General features: G+C 41.1%; 1 long non-coding RNA gene across 2 annotated transcripts; it reads left to right on the forward strand.

The window, feature by feature from the left end:
• Positions 1 to 1,606: 1,606 nt before the first annotated feature.
• LOC111832845 (uncharacterized) lies at positions 1,607 to 4,091 on the forward strand. 2 transcript variants are annotated; one of them, XR_002835602.2, is made up of 5 exons: positions 1,607 to 2,733; positions 3,026 to 3,085; positions 3,179 to 3,354; positions 3,476 to 3,636; positions 3,961 to 4,091. It is a non-coding gene; the product is annotated as an uncharacterized lncRNA (long non-coding RNA). The 2 variants fall into 2 exon arrangements; XR_002835603.2 differs by having other exon boundaries at positions 1,607 to 2,610.
• Positions 4,092 to 20,758: the final 16,667 nt, after the last annotated feature.

Genomic DNA, 20,758 nt, shown 5'->3' on the forward strand with positions numbered 1-20,758 from the left:
AATACTTGTCAATCAGGAAAAGGTTTATTTTGTGTCTGAGAAATATGTCAGTCGCAGTGTTGGACCTTGGTGTGCACTGTCTGCAGGATGACGGTGAGACTCTGTATGTTTGTGTATGTGCTGACAGTCTTGCTCAATGTTACCCATTGTCTGTGTATAGGCAGTGTGATCTCAGTCTTGTAGTGCTCCATCATTCAGTCTGCCTATGTGAAAAGTGATGGAGGACTTAGTAAGAGGCAGTCTTCCCCATCTGGATAGTGAGACGTTGAGGACTCTACTTGAAGATTTGTCCAAAATGGGAGTACGTGAAGTTAACGACTTGATGTACATCAAAGAGGACGACATCAGACATCTGCTGCCAGTGGTTGATTGCAGAAAGCTACTGCATACACTCACCTAAAGGATTATTAGGAACACCATACTAATATGGTGTTTGACCTCCTTTCGCCTTCAGAACTGCCTTAATTCTACGTGGCATTGATTCAACAAGGTGCTGAAAGCATTCTTTAGAAATGTTGGCCCATATTGATAGGATAGCATCTTGTAGTTGATGGAGATTTGTGGGATGCACACACAGGGCACGAAGCTCCCGTTCCACCACATCCCAAAGATGCTCTATTGGGTTGAGATCTGGTGACTGTGGGGGCCATTTTAGTACAGTGAACTCATTGTCATGTTCAAGAAACCAATTTGAAATGATTCGAGCTTTGTGACATGGTGCATTATCCTGCTGGAAGTAGCCATCAGAGGATGGGTACATGGTGGTCATAAAGGGATGGACATGGTCAGAAACAATGCTCAGGTAGGCCGTGGCATTTAAACGATGCCCAATTGGCACTAAGAGGCCTAAAGTGTGCCAAGAAAACATCCCCCACACCATTACACCACCACCACCAGCCTGCACAGTGGTAACAAGGCATGATGGATCCATGTTCTCATTCTGTTTACGCCAAATTCTGACTTTTGAATGTCTCAACAGAAATCGAGACTCATCAGACCAGGCAACATTTTCCCAGTCTTCAACTGTCCAATTTTGGTGCGCTCATGCAAATTGTAGCCTCTTTTTCCTATTTGTAGTGGAGATGAGTGGTACCCGGTGGGGTCTTCTGCTGTTGTAGCCCATCCGCCTCAAGGTTGTGCGTGTTGTGGATTCACAAATGCTTTGCTGCATACCTCGGTTGTAACGAGTGGTTATTTCAGTCAAAATTGCTCTTCTATCAGCTTGAATCAGTCGGCCCATTCTCCACTGACCTCTAGCATCAACAAGGCATTTTCGCCCACAGGACTGCCGCATACTGGATGTTCTTCCCTTTGCACACCATTCTTTGTAAACCCTAGAAATGGTTGTGCGTGAAAATTCCAGTAACTGAGCAGATGAAATACTCAGACCGGCCCGTCTGGCACCAACAACCATGCCACGCTCAAAATTGCTTAAATCACCTTTCTTTCTCATTCTGACATTCAGTTTGCAGTTCAGGAGATTGTCTTAACCAGGACCACACCCCTAAATGCATTGACGCAACTGCCATGTGATTGGTTGATTAGATAATTGCATTAATGAGAAATTGAACAGGTGTTCCTAATAATCTTTTATGTGAGTGTATATTCAACAATAGAGGTAAAAAATTGTTTTAATGTAAATACCGTATTTTGCCTAGTTCTCATTGTCCATCCACCATTTTTAGCCTACTTTTTGGTTGTTTTTGTTTTTTAGAATATGGTGGGCAATTGATCAATCAACCAAGGGACTCGGTGGCGCCTGACATGATCTCATTGACTCTGACTCCATTATCTTGCAGTTCACGCAATCTCAGCACCCTATTCCCACACAGCACAGTACAGTACATGGACCTCAACATTTCAAGTACCTTGGGACAAGACCAGGCCAAGTCTAAGAACATGCATTGAACATGGGCAAACCCCACAAGAGACAGACAGGCGACATATGGTCAGAGTCATTGTAGATGCCATTAGAGAAATGTGTTTGAATCCCACTCTGAGTCAGTGTGCTGTAGTTGCAAAGAGCATCATTGAACAATACCCTAACAGTTTTGAAGACAGAACAGACGGAGGAGATCGGATGGGCAGTGGATACTTCACTTTGTGTTCACAACTGAAAACAAGAGTAGACAACTTGAATAGGAACAATACCCTTGCACGGCTAAGAAAACCAAAACGGCCTGCGGCCACAGTAGAGTACAGTCAGCTAGAACTATCAAGGACATGAGCAAAAACGGACAACTATGGCTGTAATAACTGGCAGCCGAGCGAGCTACCTGAGGGAGAAACAAGAGTCTCTATTTGAGAAGAAGGAGGAGCTTAAATGCATTTTCTCTCAAGAGGGCCACAAAGGAGCAGATAGGGCAAGAGTGAACGAGCTGATGATGATCACATGAAGCTCAGCGTCGTGCCATCAATGCAGCACCTGTACTTAGTATGCAACAGCTAAAGACTGAATGGCCTTTCTTGTTCATGAAGAGGTTCCTGATGCAGCATTTCAGTACACTTACAGGAATTGATCTAGAATCGAGACTTGGGGAGTCCATTGCTGGAAAACGAAGAAGGGTGCTCCAGTTCTTCAAGGGCCAGCTGCTGCGCTGGAAAAAAGAGGTGAGGATAGTCCTCGCTGATCTTGAAAGACAACCTGAAGACGTTGACCTCAGCCTTGCTCTCACATTGGTGATGATGGCCTTCTTTAAAGACAGAGAAGATTCCATTTTCCTTCTGGCTGATGTAAGAAATAGTTTTATTATATTGTCCTGCATGATAACATACAGGTTATTTACCAGTTTGAGTTTGTGAGTATTCCATTGTAGGGAAATTAGGGCACAGTCCCGTCAGTCGGTATAGATTCTTGTAGATTTGAGAATAACAAATCACTTATTTTTTAGGGTGAAGGATACATGGCAAACATGCAATCCTAACTGAATGTGTGAAACCCTCTTTATCCGTATTCTTAATATTTGCCTTTCCAGTATGCATGATAAATAATTATTTTTCATTTTATTTACTTTTCTTCATATAGTTCAGGCAGATGTGGAGACCCAGTTGTCCCTGTCCAACACACCAAGGATAATCCTACTGGGTAAAACTGCTATACCTGACTTACACAATCACTAGACTAGACATTTTGTTTTACGTTTTGGAAACAATTGTGACAGAGAGTATGTCTTTTTAGGAGATTCCATTCTGGCATCAAGGAAATGGATGTTGGCCACGGAGAGAAAGGTGGTCATAGAAGCCACTCATCTGCAGCTGGACTTCACCTGTGCCCTGGCTGTCCTCTTTGCATCATACTATGTGTAACATTGAGTACCAAGAAGAGGCAGCAACAACACTGGAGTTCATCCAGAGGTAAAATACTGTTCATCAATTGTACTTGGCCCTGCCGCTGTTTCTCTATATGGGCTTCAGTTCTCACACACACACACAATTCTTTGTATTCTAGCTGGAATATATATTTTTATATTTACAGGTTTCTCGTAAGGATAAATCCAGAAAATTCAAAGTGCACATCCAGGTTCCATGTCAGCAAGAGCAGTGGGAAGACGGTTCAGAGGAAGACAATGGCCCTGAATCCACACGTGGCCTCGTTTATCAGGGACTTCACGGAATATGATTGGCAAAATCATTATGGTAAGAGTATTTTTAATTGGGAAAATACATATATATTCTTTGTCAATTTGACTGGTTAAAAAAGGATAAAAACCTACAAAAATAAAACTTGTATTTCACATTATTACTGCACATACAAATCAGTCTTTAAGTCCAGTGAAACATTTCTGGTTGCTTTCATGCTACTGTATACTCCACATTGGATTTCAAAGAGAACAGTGTCAGGTTAAAATATAGAGCAGAGCAGCCCTTTGTCCTATATATTCCCTCAAATGTGTTTTGATAATGTAAGTTGGGGATTGTAGGTGAATCTGTGATTGAATTTTTCATATTTTTTTCTTGCAGGACCATCATATGTGTTGGGGTCTCTGCTGCATATGATGCCACCACCTACCACCATCCTCCACATCTGCCCCTCACCCCTAACCCTAACCCTTACCTCATCTCTAATGCTGCAATTTTGTTATTGTTCTGTGTCATTACTACTGTATTGTTCAAATTGCACAATAAACTTTCAGCTTTCTGTGCAGATTAATTGTCATTTTCATTATTTTACTAAATAACTGTATTTTATTGTAATATACAATACAGTATATAATGCTATGGGTTGTACAGTAGCACTGTAAAATAAATTACAGTATAATGGTATAATGCTGTACTTCACAAAACAGTAAAATACTGTGCTTCATTCTACAGCTTAAAAACTACTATAGTTGCATTTACAGTAATTTTACTGTGTTATTAAGTACAGCAACTACTGGATAATTGTTGCCAGTAAGTTACTGTTAATTTGACAATAAACGTTTTACAGTGTACATATATGCACATGGTTTTGTACAATTGTCATAATTTGGCACAATTTTCAGTTGCTTTAGTCTTGTTGGTGAAAATAGATTATGTGGTTTCCCACTGTAATAATTTTACACCCAAAATTATATATGTATGGGATCATCTAGATCGACCACAGGCAAAAAAGTTAACCAAGCTTTCAAAATGATTTAAAAATATATTCTGTAATTTACAGTGATATGGCATTGTTGGGTTTCTACAGTACATGAATCTGTTTTTCTTGTATTGTCATTTTGCAGTTTTTGTGTTACACAGTGCTGTGTGACTTTTTTGTTTCCTTTGTACAGTCACTCGAGATCTAAAAAATGCATGCAATTTCTTTCTTTCAACATGAAAGTGCTTAAGAAAGCTTAAGAAAGTTGAAACGGGTGTCTTTGACATCAGTTTGCTAAAGAAAAATGATCAGTCGGTGACAATGAGAACGTGGGAACCGACTATCATTCAGAATTCAAGGAATGTGCCAAAACAATCGAGAAAAACTGTAAAAGCATAACTGTAGTGAATGAAGAGCATTTTTAAATACCCATAACAAGACAAATTAGAAATTAGAATGGTGTTTAAAGACAGTTGAAATTCCAGGAGTCGTTGCCTGAATCCATCCATTAAAATATCTAGCTTTATATATTTTGGATAACAATGGTAATCCACTAGGTGGCGCCACTAATATGTGTAATATAGATCTACACGTAGGAATTTAGTTGATGTCTCTGTTTATACAGCAGGATAATTTTACTACTGAAAAACAATCATCTTCTTCTTTGTTACACCAAGGTGCCTTATATTATGTGAAACTGCAATGCATGATTTGTAGATATGCCTCCTTGCAGACTATACTTTCACCTGAAACCTATTCAAAAACTCATTGTAATTGAGGTTGTGTTAGGTGTCTAGTCCCACCCAAATATGTGCTTAATCATTTTTTAAAATAAAATATTTAATGTGAATTATAACATTAAAGTAAAATTTTGATTTAAGGTTCCGTTTTGGAGGTGGTGTGTGGTGCAGTGTTTAATACTATTACCTTACACCTCATGGACTGGGGTTCATGTGTGACTGTTCTCTCCAAGGGTTGGTGCCCCATCCTGGGGCGTTCTCTGCCTTTTGTGCCCACGGGTACCAGACCCCCTGCAACTCTAAATAGGATAAGCAGTTATAGAAAATGATTGGATGGTTCTATTGTGTTTCACATCTTGTCAAATTACTGGTGATTTATTATATATTTTTGGACACTGCTAACCCTGTGAGCCTGCAATGGATTAACGGTTGAAAACCAGACGGATGGATGGACATATAACACTTGGCCCCATTTCTTTGAAACAAGATTGGTCAGATAAGGGTGTGGCTCATACAGGTTTCAGAGTAAATAATAATAAATAATAATCACATCACTGTGCATTGTAATTTACTTTAAAAGAGCACTTTCTTGGGCCCTCATAGATTGGAAATAAGATTGTCAGCACTTACATATAAAATTGGCAATACCAGCACATAAAAATTTGTATCAGTATTTATTATGTTTCCTCTGATTTAGTATTTTGTCGTCACTGTTTTTACAAGATCCAACTTCACTCAAAAGCTCTAGCTGAAAACTAAATGCTAAATGGAAGATTAATGTTGAATATAAGGCCTTTGAGGACCCTTTCTGTAGTGTGCTTTCATATATGTGTGTGTATAAAGTAATATTCTGTACTGTATTCATTAAGCGGTTTTTCTGTTTTTCCTAATATGAATCATTTTCTCAGAATTAAGCCAACATAGGAGATTGCACTCATGTGGATGTAGACTCAGTCGTTGCCTAGCAACAGACTGTCAGAGTATAGGCGGCCTTCTGGGAGGAAGTTAGCAGCTTGGCCCCTGGCACTTTGAGCATATTTGTTTATGCTGCTAATTTCTACTATTGCCCACTCAAACATTTCTGTTGTGTAACTTGTAGTGGCACCTTTGAACATGACCCATGTTTAGGTAAGTAAAGAGAAAATAAAGTAACAAAATACAAATTTAGACTATTTTGTACATTTTTGCCTATCCAAATGTTTGTCTGAACAAAAGCCAACTGGTGAAAAATATTTCTTCTATATTGTACTTTTTGAATATCTTCATATGCATACATCACTGGCTCTTAATGCTGTGTATGTTGTTCTGTTCAAAACAACCTCATATTTACTGAGTATTGTACAGAATACAAAATATGAAGAGAATTTACAACTGTGAACAGTTACAATGATCCTGTAAGAAATTGGATTATGAAAATAAAACATTAATTGTTTTCATTGATTTTATTCATTTGTAGACCTCAAATGGTACTTGAAATTGGTATCCAGTTTAATTAAGCTTAGTCGATTATTCAATTAGACTACTTAACCTCAGGAGCTATGCACCGATAAAACAAATTTATGTAATTACGAAATGAACTGATCATAATTGTGCACATCCATCCGGATTTGCAGCCTATCCCAGGAAGCACAGGGATACAGCAGCACCATTTCACTGCATTTCTCCAGAAAGCAGGAGGACACTGAAGGAAACACACACAGCGCTACCAGCTAAGCTGCCGTGATGCTTCCTAACTGCGTCATGATGCTCAATTATTGTCGTTTAAATTTTGCGGAAGTTTAATATCTTTCTTTATGTTTTGTGATCAGCACAGAAACGCCTAGAAAAAAAATCCAAAATAATTCAGCGATATAAAGATGAACGTGGGAATGTAAAGCATTGTCATAAATCAACTGATGGCTTAGCCACGTTTCATTAATTACAAGCTCAGCCAGAATAAAGCACATCATACACAGGGGAGCCCCAGCACGAAGACAGAGAAGTGCTCAGATAAACGTAATTGATGCTAGAGAGGGTCTCTTGAGTGAATACGATGTAGATCTCTCCCTCACACATTGCAGGTTTCCCATTTTTCTTAATGGCATCCCTCCCCAAGTGCCCAAACACCATGAAAGCCATGTGACTTACTGTTGCACTGAACTCTACAGATTATCCTCCAGTGACCCCCTATATACCTCGGCTTAATCCTCTTTGCTTTGTGAGGCAATCAGACAGAGGACAGCATTGATCTGACCAATTTCACAGGGTTTCCTAAAATGACTCAAATCTCCTCTCAGCTGTCATCATGCATTGATTTCAGATGCTGTTAAATTTAAATCATGAATATTTCAAGGTCGATATTTAATTCTTCCTCTGAAAACACGTCACAACCACTTTTTTATAATTAGAATTGTATTTTTGTATACATGTGTAATTATTTATTATAATTATTTTTTAATCCTATTATCTTTTGACATCTCCAAACCAAGTATATTTTGTGTAATATTTATAGAGGGTGTTCAATAATTTTCTGATGAAAGTCAATACTTTTCTCTCACTTAAAATAAATTTAACTCACATAGAGTATGATACCTATGTTTGAATGTCTATATTTTTGGTGTCCCTGTGTTCAACCTACAATAAAAAGTAAAAATAATTTGTTATGTTCTCTAAAAACCTATTAATACATTGTTGGATGGTTCCTAGAACTCTCGGGGGCATGACAGCCATTCTGTGTTTATTAAAATGTCCCACCAACTTGCTTAATTAACTTTATCAGTTAATTCATTTAATGAAGTATTGATTAGCCAAATGGGGTGAGCTGGTGGTCATGTTCAACAAACTGATATTATAGATAGTATCAAAAATTGGGGTGACTTGAGGTTTTGAAATTACTAAATTGAAACTCTGACAATCCATCATACCAATGTAAATTTAATTCAAATAAATTTTTCACAGTACTGAATTTCCCTGCTGCTACAGTTGTTGCATAAGAGATACCATTATATGACCATTAGACACCTTAAACAGCTGGACCTTGATCATTAGCATTGGATAAAGTGGAAATCTGCAGTCTGAATCTCTTTGGATAAAAGCATATGAAGTTAATATTATAAATAACATCAATCACTCAGATGACAGATGAATGGGTTTAGTGTTCTCTATATTTTTGTATTATGTATGTAATGTCAATTACTGTTTTAACATACTCTGTTGTGCTCAATGTTACTCTCAAGGCTCATCTTTAGGTGAAAAAACATCAGAGTGGTACACTTCTGTCAATTGGTGGGGCTGAAAGATTAAAGCCATGGCTACAGCAAGTGAAACACGCAACTTTCTAGGTAGGACTTGACTGTCTGGGGTTCCAGTACTGCACAGCAGGAGCTCAGCTCTTAGGCAGATGTTAAAGACAAAATGTCCCCACCTACTGCGTTCCCACACACAGCACCCAGCCCCCGCACACTGCATGGCGTACCATCAGAGGAAATAAAGGCAAACCTCTGAAAGCAGCCAAATGAAGGGGAAAAAATGAGAGGAAAAAAACTATATTGGGATTTTAAACTTCAGGACACATAGCCTGTGGCTTTTTTGGAAAGCTAATACTAACCTTTCTTTACTTTGCCACAGCTAGAAACAATATTTTCCCTTTATTTTTTATTTAAGTGTTTATTAACAGCCTATTTATAACATGACCTTGTACATTGTTGGAAAGTATAGATCTTACATCTTCATACTTTCCCTTGTCTCTAACTTTCTAATGACAAGTAGACAGCATTTGTGCGCATTTTAAAATATACTTATATTTTCTCTGAGTCCTGCTCTTCAAAACTAAGGAAATTATGGATTTGATCAACTGGTCTCTCGATGAGAAGCTCAGGTTCGAGGGAACCTGACTGTCCTGCAGGAACGTACGCAGCTGGCTACACGATGGACGGATGGGAGAAGTGGAGGGTCGTGTGTCTGGCAGCTCTTTCCGTGGAGGACATCGAAGATATTTACCTATTCGGAACCATGATTACAGGTCTGATGATGATTGGATTAGGCATTGCCCTGGTTTATCAGAAATTGAAGAAAACGGTGACAGCCGATCAAAGCCCCACTAGGCTGGCCGGGATGATTGACGGACTTGGCAGAGCTGTTGGAGCTCAGACTATGGCTATAGATCGCAAACTGGATAACATCACTGTGACTATGGACCGCAGATTTGATAACATCACTGTGACTATGGACCGCAGATTTGATAACATCACGGAGAAGCTCACGGCTCTGCAACGGATATTGGATGGCGGAGACCAGCGTGGACATTAGAGGAGCTGCGAAATTACAGCTTCTTGCCCGAAAACCCAAACAACCCAATTTTATCTAATTTTGGCTCCCCCCTAATCAGCACGGGCCTTGGCCAAGGCCACTGCTGAATTCAACAACTCCCCCTGAAGAATGAGGCAGTGAGATTCTCTTGCATTCCTCTCACCCAATCCCAAGGACACCCTACCCCCATCCCACGTCTTTGCCGCTTCATAACCCCAGCATGAACAGGCGGGTCTGTTGACCGGCGCTGGATTGGCTACAGGACCGGATGGCTGTTTGTCTATGCTGGACTACCTCCACCTCCCCATTTCCCTCCCCTGTTGCAAGTCATGATTTAAGGTGTACTGACTATGTGCTTATGTTGCTGAGGCATTTTTTTTCTGTTCCTACATTGTACTCCCTATTCCCTATTCCAAAGATTTTTGTATTCATCTGTATGTAAATGAGTTGTGCAGCCCTAACACTTTTTCTAAAGCACTAGTGGCCAGGGGGACTTTGCCGATCTGCACTCCATTACCTTGGCCTTGCTTGGATGAGAAGAAATGCTAGCTGGCGTTCGTGTTAGTAATGCTAAGTTCACACTACATCACTTTCCAAGTCATCAAATTGCTATACCGTTCATTTGTAAGGGGTTCCATTTATGTCAAAAATATGTCGATATGTGCTGAAAAAAACAGCTAAAAACCAGCTTATGCTGGTAGCTGGTTTTAGAGGGTATTGCCTGTGCTGATTCAGTCCAGCTGTTTCTTGTGCCTGTCTAACAGTATTATTCAATCTGTTATTCTTTATTGCCAGGTAAAGTTGATCCTGTCTCCGGTTTCCTTTCATTTGTTCTCTAATTCAATTCACATAAATTCTTGCTGTTTTTCCTTTTTCAGGCTTACCTTCTATCCATGTAAACCGTAAATAAGAGAAACTCATAGTTATTTGTAATATTATATGTCTCATCCCTGGATCAAAAGGCTCTATTTGTTGTCCTGGTGACGATGCTCTGCTCATATCTACTCGGGAACTTTATTTACTACACAACTATGTCACATCACAAACACCATTTCCAATAACCTTTAGATAACCCAAAGTTTGGATTCATTTCAGTGCATGTTTTTTCTTGATTTATTATAAGTACAGAAACCTAGATATGCTGGATATGTAGATGAGTTTCTGTGAAATCTCAAATTTGGATAAATAATATTCAGATTTTATTGGAAACAACAGCAGTGATTAACAAGTTTGTTTTTAGTATGTTGTTGAAGTGTGCACTGATTTTTTTATTGTTTCTTTGTCAGTTTGGTGGGATTCATTGTTGAGAAGTTGATTGTTTATGCATCTGACAGCAGTGCTTGGCAACAGATGGTAAAATAATGAGATCTGAAAGGGCTGCAGTCAGCTTCCCCCACACTTCTCGCCATATCTCATATGAGTTGTCTCATCTGAGGCGCCATTAGTGCCGCAAATTTGCGCTCGATTTAATGCTTTTATTGTCAGACCTTGATGGCCACTGGAGCAGAATACTATATTTCCAGCTGAAATGATTGGCAGATTGTACCTTGTTTATAATTACGTATGTTTGCCGCCTCCTGGTTCAACAACAGAAAAGAGCAAGAAATTAATAGGTGGTAATGATGTGCCTTCCTGCCTGCCTCCCTGCCCAACGATAGCCACAGACATAGCCTATGAATTCAGGGCTTTTGAGAATTCATTTCAGTTTTCATTGTTAGCACATAGGACATTGGTTGTCTATTTGGTGATGCCATTGAGTTGATATTAATTTGTTACATTACATAATTCTAAAAATATAATTTTTAAATACATTTTAAAGCCTTACGGCTTACATTAGTTATATTAATGTATAAGAAAAACTTTCTGTAAATTGTAGGCCTACCTCCTTTAATATGAATGGTTAGCAAGTTGCTGCTTTATCCATTCAGGAAGCAATTTGCTGTTAAGGTAAAAATCATTAAAGGTGCTTTGAGATTTAGAAGGAAATTAGAAATATATCACGCCCTTTGTGACAAAACATCAGTACTGAACACCATACGTAAAATGTATTCCAACTCTTAAAACATTATCTCTGTTCTAGATTATCTCTCTGATAAATCTCCAATACACATTTCAATACCTACTATCAGCTCCATGAACAATTATTCAGGTGAATACAATAATAACAAGCCACCTAGAATCTGGCATTTTTAACGATCTTACAGATAATGTGGGGTGTTGCCTGGATCTTAAGGCATCTAGGGCTTAGCCCCAGTTCTCAAACTGAGAGCTTGATTGTTAAAACATTTGAGCTAAACAATTAATTGGGGTATACCTAAGGTGCAATTACAACACCTACAGGTCATCTGAAAATGCTATTTGAAGAAGTTAAGTTTGATAAATATTGAATAAGAAAAACTTTCTGTAAATCTATTCTCATTTTTTTTTTTTTTTACAAATTTTTTTATCTGATTGAATGACTGATTGGGCTCTCTCACCTTACACCCACTGGGAGAAAAGCCTACAGAAGCCTATGAATTTCAGCTCGTTCTTTGCAGATATCTGCATGAAGTTGAACAATTCCAGTCTATACTCTACCAATTTCCTATTGCTACCTCTTCCCATGGCAGTGATAACATAACCAGGGCAAATTATATCATAGTTATCAAGTGTTAATGGTTTTAACACTGAGAAAATTTCACAATTACATTACACAGTGCTGGTCCATGTGATCAGATTATAATATCATCATTAGTTTGATTTTGTTTCAGTGTTAATAAGAATTGTTTGCTTTATATCTGCAACCACTAGGAACGATCATTCAGACTTTTAATATCAAATACAATTTCTATATTGGTGACATACAGATCAATTTTTCAGCAATCCTAATGAGTCTTCAATATAGAAATCAATGTTAATTTAAAAGTCTAAATGATCATCAACAATCCAAATAATCTTGTACAATTTAAAAACGAATAAAACTATCTTGCTCTAAATACAAACATAAAAGTCCTACTGTTTTATATTGCAAAACCTTAATTGTGATCTTTTAAACATTTACTTAGTGTTGAACTCGTGTGTTGGACCTTAAGCTATAAATTAATGTTCCTTGTTTTCCTATTCAAATAGTTTCATATGTCACGTCCAGCCCTGCCATGCTTGTATGTTCCCAGCCTTTCCCTTGGGCATGGCTGCTAATCAGCCACTCCTGAAGCATGTTAGTCTTACGTCTTGTTCCTGCCCTCTTGTTAACCTGAATGACCGAACCACAAAGATGACCCCATGGCTGTTCTCCGGTCCACCCGGAAGAAGTTTCTGCCTTTGTTCCTTGGCTGATCCTGGAACACCTCTGTGACCGACGGTGGTACTGGCCAGACACCAGAATGGAATCTGCACTGGCTCCCGTGCCTGCTCCAGAAAAGGACAAAGACTAGTTTCGCTCCCTCCTCGGATTGCAAAAGGAAGTCATTGGAGATTCTCGACTACAAGAATCATCCGAAGCTGCATCAGATTGGGAGAGGAATGGAGGCAATTTCCACAGCCCCTACACCTTTGGCAGCCCGGGAAGTGACGAAAAGGGAGACGGGGACATACTGTCCGGCCAGCCGTGGCATGTCCAGTCCCTGCATTGTAAGCCCCTCAGGGCCTCCTGCCCTGGTTCCGGCCATGGTTCCTGTCATGACCTCAGTCCTAACCCGCCTTCTGCAGTCTCCACGACCACAACCTGTTCTTGTCCAGGTCCTATGGGCCCCTCAACACCCTCCAGCTGTACAGTTTCCTCGGTGCCACCAGATCCCAACAGCCTGCCAACACCTCAGGGAGACTTGGGACTGACACCCAACACCCTTGGGTACTCCTGAAGTCCCAGTCTGGCCTCGCTGACTCTCCCACCTCAGTATCTGCCCCTCTGTCCTTGTGCATCCTGGTTCTTCCTTGATGTGCACCCTGATCTGTTGTCCTGCCCTGGCTCAATTCCTCTATGGTCCACACTTGTGCCCTAGTCCCTGTGGTTCCTTTAAATGTCTATCTTGTCTCTGTCTTCTTGTCTGTCCAACCTGTTGTCCCTGCAGTCCCTTGTCCTGCTTTTGTCTGTCCCTTGCTTCAAGTAACATCCTGTCTTGGGTGTACCCTATGTTGCCTGCCGTCATTTTCATAAGTATAGTCTGCCGACTTCTGTTTTTGATTCTGTTTTGTCTCCCTAGGTCTCCAGTCTTGAGTCTGAATGTCTGATGTCTGAGACTGTCCAGTGTCCCTGGTCCTGCCCCCATGTGCCCGTCCTTTTGTTCCATCCCTTGGGACCCCTCCCCGCCCTGCTTGTCTGTTCTCAGCATTTCCCTTAGGTGTGGCTGCTAATCAGCTGCGCCTGAAGCTCGTTAGTCTTACCTCCAGTTCCTGCCCTCTTATTAACCAGCCACAGTTCCTTTCTGTTCACTCCTCTGTTAACCATATACGAAAGTGTCGCCGAGTTCTGTGCTCCGTGTTCAGTCATTGTTGCCCTGCTCAGTCTCCACAATAAACTCCCCTGACAGCCTGCCCTTGGGTCATTCTTCTCCCTCCATATTGTGACATCAAGCAGTAGTGTATTTTTTGGCAGATACAAAATAAATGTAACCTGTCTTTATCTACGGAGGCATAAACTAATTGCAAGCTTCACTTTTCCGTGCTTGACTTTCATAGAGCCTCTTTAACAGAAAATGAAAATGCTAATGCAAGGACAATAACCAGAACTTGAAAATGCAATCACATTAGGGCTGCCACTAACAACTTTTTCTATGGATTAATCTAACGAATTTTTTACTGGTTAGTCGATTAATCTAAATGATTAATTTTCCTACAAATCAATCAAACTACCTATTTAATTTATTATTATTTTGACAACAACATATTGCTTTAGATAATGGACACCGGCTTTTCTTAACTATCCAGACATTTTTTTCACCCACAATTCGATATTAGTAGCATGCCTAAAATATTAATCAAATGCGTAAGATGCCCAAAAGTTTCTGTAGTAAATAATAAATAATAAAATAGTAATCTGTATTAATTAGGCGTATCCCTATGCTTAACAAATTTGTTTAACGGAGCAAGCCACATGCGACTGTTTTGGTATATCATGGAAACGAAAATAACATACGGAAGTCGCGGAGAAGAAAGGGATGGCTCAACAGCCACAGCATCTTTTAAAAGAAGAGATATTGACGTTGAAGAAGGTAGAAGAAGTTGGCAAATGGTGACAATTTTTGCAGTCCGATACTTTTTTTGGTAAAGTTTTGGTACAGCTTTCATTTTTATTTCATTTCACAAATTATATTATTTTATTTAGTGTCTGTTTTCATTTCAGTTTTAGTTTACAATGACAGTACTGGGCCCCAGGGTTGCCAACTCTCACGCATCTGGCTTGAGAATCATGCTTTCAGACTCTCATGCTCACTGAATAAATCTTACGGCAACTGTATCTTATTTCATTATAAGCCTAAAATTAGCCACATCAAAAGCTTTGGGGTAGTTTGCAAACCATGCAGATTTTTAAGGTAATAAAACTGTTACATACAGTAAGGACCGTAAATATTTGGACAGAGACAAAGTTCTGTACATTTTCAAAAGAAACAAGTCAGATGCAGTTGAAGTGCAGGCTTTCAGCTTAAATTCAGTGGGTAGAACAAAAACATTGCATAAAAATATGGAGAACTAAAGTAATTTTTCTACACAATCCCCTCCTTTCCTTTTGCAGGCAATGACAGCCTGCAAAAGGAACTCATGTACATGACCAGACGCTGGGTTTCCTTCTTTTGAATGCTCTGCCAGGCCTTAACTACAGCAGCTTTCAGTTGCTGTTTGTTTGAGGGTCTTTCTGTCTGTAGTTTAGTCTTTATCAAGTGAAATGCATGCTCAATGGGGTTGCGATCAGGTGACTGACTTGGCCATTTGAGAATATTCCACTTTGCTTTAATAAAGTCCTGGGTTGCTTTTGCTGTGTGTTTTGGGTCATTATCCATCTGTATTATGAAACTTGGCTGGATTTGAGCAGACATGATGTCGGGGAGAGTGATCAGCTCCCCCCGGCTGCCGGCCCACAGAGTATGAGACACGCGCTGATTTACTTGCTGCAAGGGTAACCCCACCTCAGTGTGAGCTACAAAGGTGTGGCCCCTCGACAGAGTTTATTTATACTATAAGGTAAACATACTGATATCAGGTTACATTGTGGGTGTGAACAACATTTTAGAATGGGATGGAAGCAATGGGAATGTGGGAGTGGGAACAGGAACAACAGAACGTGCGTCAGAGGTGGCCTCGTCTGCTGCACGTGATAGAAAGTTACTGTTGAGCATTTACACATTTGCTACATGGAACAAGTTATGCATCCTTGAGAATACACGTGAGTGATAATATATATACAATTTTCAACCCAACACATGATGTTTCTGAACACCTCAGCATTCATTCGGCTGCTTCCATCCTGTGTCACATCAAGAAACACTGAAGACCCAGTGCCACTGGCAGCCATGCACACCCAAGCCATCACACTGCCTCCACCATGTTTTACAGATGATGCGGTGTTCTTTGGATCATAAGCTGTTCCAGCCCTTCTCCATACTTTTTTCTTTCCATAATTTTGATACAGGTTAATCTTTGTTTCATCTGTCCAAAGAATGCTGTTCCAGAACTGTGCTGGCTTTTTTAGATGTTTTTTTGCAAAGTCCAATCTAGCCTTTCTATTCTTAAGGCTTATGAGTGGCTTGCGTCTTGCAGTGAACCCTCTGTATTTGCTTTCATGCAGTCTTCTCTTTATTGTAGACTTGGATATTGATACGCCTCTCCTGGAGCCGACACCTTATCGTGGTGGAGGGGTTTGCGTGTTCCAATGATCCCAGGAGCTAAGTTGCCCAGGGCTTTATGCCCCTGGTAGGGTCACCCAAGGCAAACAGGTCCTGGGTGAGGAACCAGACGAAGTGCAGCTCATCAGACCCCTTATGATGAATACAAACATAGATTCACCTTTTCCCTCGCCCGGACGTGGGTCATCGGGGCCCCTCCCTGGAGCCAGGCCTGGGGGTGGGGCTCGATGGCGAGCGCCTGGTGGACAGGCCTGCACCCATGGGGCCTGGTCAGGCACAGCCCGAAGGAGGCATGTGGGTCCCCCCTTGAATGGGCTCACCACTTGTAGGAGACAGGGGTCGGGTGCAGTGTGAGTTGGGCAGTGGCCGAAGGTGGGGACTTTGGCGGTCCGATCCTCGGCTGCAGAAGCTGGCTCTAGGGACATGGAATGTCACCTCTCTGGTGGGGAAGGAGCCTGAGTTGGTGCGCGAGGTTGTGAGATTCTGACTAGATATAGTCGGGCTCACCTCGACGCACAGCTTGGGCTCTGGAACCAGTCTCCTTTAGGGGGATAGGACCCTCTTCCACTCTGGAGTTGCTCACGGGGAGAGGTGCAGAGTGGGGGTAGGCATACTTATTGCCCCCTGGCTGGGCGCCTGTACATTGGGGTTTACCGTGGTGGATGATAGGGTAGCCTCCCTTCGCCTTCGGGTGGGGGGACGGGTCCTGACTGTTGTTTGTGCTTATGGCCGTAAGGTGGTCGGTGCCTGTTGCGGCAGCAATCCCTGAACCCGCTGGTGGACACCAGCTGTAAGGGATGCTGTCAAGCCTTTTTAGCCTATGGGACCCCTGAGGCAGCTGATGAGTACCGGCGAGCCAAGCGGAACGCGGCTTCGGTGGTTGCTGAGGCAAAAACTTCGGTATGGGAGGAGTTTGGCAAGGCCATGGAGAACAACTTCCATACGGCTTTGAGGAGATTATGGTTCACCATCCGGCGTCTCAGGGCGGGAAAGCGGTGCGGCATCAACACTGTTTATGATGGGGATGGAGCACTGCTGACCTCTGCTCGGGACGTTGTGGGTCGGTGGAACGAATACTTTGAAGACCTCCTCAATCCCACCAACACACCTTCCAATGAGGAAGCAGAGTCTGGAGACTTGGGGGTGGACTCCCCTATTTCTGGGGCGGAGGTCGCTGAGGTGGTTAAAAAGCTCCTCGGTGGCCAGGCTCCGGGGGTGGATGTGATCCGCCCGGAGTTCCTCAAGGCTCTGGATGTTGCAGGACTGTCTTGGTTGACATGCATCTGCAGCATCACGTGGACATCGGGGGCGGTGCCACTGGATTGGCAGACCGGGGTGGTGGTCCCCCTCTTCAAGATGGGGGACTGGAGGGTGTGTTCCAACTATAGGGGGATCACACTCCTCAGCCTCCCTGGTGAGGTCTATTCGGGGGTGCTGGAGAGGAGGGTCCGTCGGATAGTCGAACCTCAGATTCAGGAGGAGCAGGGTGCGTGGGAGTTTGCCTAACCAGTCTACATGTGCTTTGTGGACTTGGAGAAGGCATTCGACCATGTCCCTCGGGGAGACCTGTGGGGAGTGCTCCAGGAGTATGGGGTGCCGGGACACCTTATAAGGGCTGTTCGGTCCCTGTACGACGGGTGTCAGAGCTTGGTCCGCATTGTCGGCAGTAAGTCGGACTCGTTTCCAGTGAGGGTTGGACTCCGCCAGGGCTGCTCTTTGTCACCGATTCTGTTCATAACTTGTATGGACAGAATTTCTAGGCGTAGCCAGGGTGTTGAGGGTGTCCGGTTTGGTGACCTCAGGATTAGGTCTCTGCTTTTTGCAGATGATGTGGTTCTGTTGGCCTCATAAGACCATGACCTTCGGCTCTCACTGGAGCAGTTCGCAGATGAGTGTGAAGCGGCTGGGATGAAAATCAGCACCTGGTCCTCAGCTGGAAAAGGGTGGATTTACATGCATGTTGTGGGGAATACTGCTGTCACAGACATCCTTACATTTCTTGGGGAAGATTAAAATTCTTCTGAAGGCATTCAAACTGCACAGTAAATAGGCAAACCCTGGGGTCTGTGTTGCACAATGGTCCACATTAAATAAATAAGAAATTTAAAAGTCAGTCTTCAGCATAGCCAGTCAAATTGCTCCCATCTCTAAGAATTTATTTATGTAGCAAAGAAAACTAATTTAAGATAACAACAGTACAATACATACAGTTTATACAGCTTTAGGAAAAAACACACAAATACAGGTCAAATTAAAAATATATGTTGATATTACTTTGAGAAGAATCTGAAAACCTTGAAGCGCAGTGTATTACATAATTAAAAGGGTCTATTTACCAGTCTCTGATGAATTCTAACTTGAAAATGTTACCATGACAACAATAAAAATCAGACGTGTCAATCCCAGTTTAGTGCACAGATATGTAATTATGACATGAGTTTTAAAATTGCTATTTAAAATTTTTTTGATCATTTCTATAAAAGAAAAGAGAAGATTCACTAAAAGTCTTCTGTACTTTATTCATTAGGTTGCCTTTGTTGTAGAGGAGTGAGATTCAGCTCTCACTAAGGCCAAACACCAAAGAAGTTATTATCACACGTTTTCTCATATCAGTGTTAAATTTTGCAGCTGATGAAATGCAAATAATAAAATACAACTCTTGACTTGTTAGGATAATTGTTAACATTTGTAAGCTGATTTTTTCATGGCAGGCTTTTGAAACACTTGCATAATTTTTCAATTATCCCATTAGCAAGAAAACATCCAAACAATCTTTTATGTTGACTGCTGGGCGGTGACATAGCAAATAAAAGCAGCAATAATATGGCTAAATGATAAATCCTTTATTTTGCCATTTTCACAAGTACATTGGAGTGCTTCTTTTCACTTATCCCATCTTGCTCTCCATAGTTTGGGGGTCACAGTGCAGGGTCAACATCCTTGGAGCTGGGGGTTAAGGGCCTTGTTCAAGGGCCCACAGACATGTGAATGTTCTGCTGATGCTGGGGCTCAAATCAGCAATCTTCTGATCATAGGCACAGATTTAGCCCACTGAGCCACTCACCAGCCCCAGCAGGCCAACCTCAAACTCATGACCAGAAAGACTGAACTCTACCTTCATTGAGCCACACATTGGCCCATCAGACTAATTCAAAAACAACCTTAAGGAATGAGAGTGGAGATGTTGGAGTGTGAACAAAGTACACACTATATCACTGAGATCATTTCTACCAGATTCTATCCAAATGAAAATTGTTTCCTTAAATGCATTAAAATGTACATCTGAATTATAACAATTTAGTGATTGCCATTGTTGACACACCACAGCACACAATGAAATGGGTTGTCTGCATTTAACCCATAGGTGAAAATGTGACATAGCAGGGGGCAGCTAATTCAGCAGCTGGGGAACATTACCTTGCTGGTCAGGGATTTGAACCTGCAATCTTTCAATTACAAGTGCATTTCCCTAACCATTAAGCCACCACTGCCCTTAGCACTGAGTAACTCTATAAATATTCTTTAAAACATCTGAACTGGAATAACAGTAATGGGCGCAATAAATTAAAGTTAAAAACTTTCATTGTAAATATTATAGGTAATGAAAATGTAAATTATGTCTAGGCCTGTCACAATTATTATATAACCACCTACATACATAATCAAATCATCTCCATTCATCTGTATGCAAACAGCCGGATGAGACAGTACCGTAATTTCTATTTCCACATCTTTTTCTACTGTGTAATATTTGACCGGTGCCTTGCACATCTGCGCATGTGCAGCATTACACTTCACTGCAAATTTTACGCCGGTGCCTGATTTGTACAACGTTGTTTCACAACACTTTCATGACCCAGCCTGATCCCGTTAATATTTCTTTTCACTACTTCAGGCTCATTTGTAGGACAAAGAACGAGATAAATGTGTGTTATTTTGCCGAGTTATTTTTGATCCACTCTTTTGGAGTGATCCACTGTTTTGGAGTGATCCACTGTTTTGGAGTGATATAAACCAGTGCACCTAGCCGGTACGCAAGTACACTTTCACCGTAAAGCGATACTCGTGGCAATTTCTTGTTGTAGCAGCGTAAAGGCATACGTATCTTACGCATTCGTGCTGTTATGAGAAAAAATTACTGTGCATTTTAACCTTTATGTGACTAATTTGTACTTTCACATTTTAAAGACTAAAATGCAGTAATTTCTTGTCATATGCACATAAAATACAAACGCTTTTTCATATACAGTGAATACAAGCTTGCGTAACATTTATGAACATCCATATGAATATGGCTGAATCAAACACAAAATATGCCAAACTTTATATCTCAGTTTAGGGGAAGGAGGACTGTG

This window comes from Paramormyrops kingsleyae, chromosome 8 (assembly GCF_048594095.1).
Source record: "Paramormyrops kingsleyae isolate MSU_618 chromosome 8, PKINGS_0.4, whole genome shotgun sequence".
Taxonomy (NCBI): domain Eukaryota; kingdom Metazoa; phylum Chordata; class Actinopteri; order Osteoglossiformes; family Mormyridae; genus Paramormyrops; species Paramormyrops kingsleyae.